Here is a 2098-nt window from a genome sequence, read left to right on the forward strand (position 1 = left end):
CTGTTCATGGGCAAGTGCAGGCAGGGAATACCCGAGGGATGGCCTGGCTCAGAGAGGATATGGGAGGAAGAGAGAAGTATCTATTCTGACTTCTTAAGTGGTTTGATATGGGGAAAAAGCTGTCAGTCTATTCTGCCATCTTCTCCACAGATCTTTAGTAAGTTTTAGCTTGCATACTCACTGTTTTTTTTTTTTGAAGGCCTGATCTTATTTGTTATTCTTTAAAAAATTCTTATTTTTGACTGGACTCAGAAGTAGAAGCTCTCAGAGAGGACAGCCTGGATCTTTTGGCAATCTGTTCCTGGCATTTTTCTTTGGCTTATTTCATTCTCTTGGCCAAAAGTTTAGCATATTCTGCAGACTCTTCCATATTCTTCTTAGTACGCTATTTCTTCAGAGCAATACGCCAGGGCTTGTATTGTAGGACACATGGAGTAATGAGCTACTGAATCTTTGGAGCTGTGGTCCTGTATTTTTACCTTCCTTGTTTAAGGGTTTTCTGACATCATATTGGTGGATATCATCTTCCTTAGAGAGATTGATAAGTTTGTAGATTCTATGAGCTCTTTTGGATCCCAGTTGACAAGGCGCAGTAGTATCCATAAGTCCAGGAATAACCTTCTCTCCATTTTTTTTTTTTACAATAATCAAGTTGCAAATGCTCAGATTGGCATCCACAATGTAACCTCGAACAGATTTGCGCTTTCTCTCTCCAGTTCTCCTTGGTCTGTAACAGGAATGCCCTTTACTCAGTAGCAGGTGAACATGGCCATGGGTCAAGACATCCTCTTCCTGGAGAAACCTAGTTTGTCATTCCTGCCATTGATTGGGACCACATAACCCTTCCATGCTTCACCCAGAGCATCAGCAGCAACATCTGTGGCCATACGCGTCTCACAAAAAGTATGAAGTTTGCGTTCATCACCCACTTCAGTGAATTTCTGGCAGCCAGTAGCTGGGAAGGAGATATTCAGCTTCATCTAGGTGCAGCTGATCACTCACAAGGCACCACAAAAAAGAGCTGCTCATTGGTTCTTTTTTGGATTAAATTTTTTGGAAGGACCCTGAAGAGGTCCTACATTTGGGTTGATATGGAGTAAAAGAGAGATACAGGCTTGGGATGGAGGAATTGGAGAATAAGGACACAGGGACTTTAGGCACATAGATGTGTTAGGAAGATTATTCTTGGGGGGAAGAAAAGTGTCAGGGTGGACTGAGACCAAACCCAGGTAACATGAATAGTGAAGAGGAATCAGTTTTAAGGAGAGCTTTGGAGGTGGAATCAAGAACACTTGGTGATTTAGAATGAGGAAGAGGATGGACTTGAGGCTAATTCCAAAGTTTTGGGGACTGTATGTATGTTGAACTCATAATAATGCTGAAGCAAAAAAAAAAGATTGAGAATTCTTTGAAAAAGTGATGAGGGGCTGTGTTATAAAAAGAAAAAGGCAATCAGGACATCTTTAATACAAAACCCAGTGGGTGAAGAAGTGATTTTCAAACTTATTGAAGCCTCAGACTCAGAATTTTTTCTTCACCTATAGTTTAGCTGGAGCCCAAAGCAGTCGTTTGGGTTGAAGTTTGGGCTGGGGCAGCTCCCCCACAGCTCCCTCCATGGCCTCTGTCGGGCTCTCAGGAATCCCCAGTGATCCTCAGAGCACCAATTGAAAAATCAGAGAATAGAAGATAAAGAGGCAAAATCACTGTGATAAGGTGTAGAAAAGAGCAGAATAGGAATGAAAGAGATAGTTACTGAATATTATGAGAGACTGTTGCTGGAAGACTGTAGAAAGTTCCTGACTTCTTAAGCCCTGCAGCAAAAGACTTTAGAGCCAGAGGGCTCATTGTAAGGTGAAAAGAAAAGAGTGGCCAGCAATTGTCAACCAGAGAGAGTTTATGGCATCTTACTGAAAAGAAAGAGGAAGAAAAAGAACAAAGGTCCTCAAGTCGAGGATATGGACTGTCTAGGACTTCAGAGAAACCAACCTAAAAATAAATGTATTAAATGTGACCAGTGTGAAGCTTGTTATGGATAGAAGGAAGGATGAAGAGACAGGGAAAACATGGAGGGTTTCTATGAAAGGACACAGAAATCATA

At 41.6% G+C, this 2098-nt stretch overlaps 1 pseudogene; it reads right to left on the reverse strand.

Annotated features, from left to right (window-relative positions):
- Positions 1–232: 232 nt before the first annotated feature.
- Positions 233–980, reverse strand: LOC124097115 (small ribosomal subunit protein eS6-like; annotated as a pseudogene).
- Between the last annotated feature and the right edge of the window lie 1118 nt (positions 981–2098).

The sequence above is a fragment of the Marmota monax genome, unplaced genomic scaffold (assembly GCF_021218885.2).
Source record: "Marmota monax isolate L192 unplaced genomic scaffold, Marmota_monax_Labrador192_F-V1.1 WCK01_AAM20220418_F8-fsc00020, whole genome shotgun sequence".
NCBI lineage: Eukaryota > Metazoa > Chordata > Mammalia > Rodentia > Sciuridae > Marmota > Marmota monax.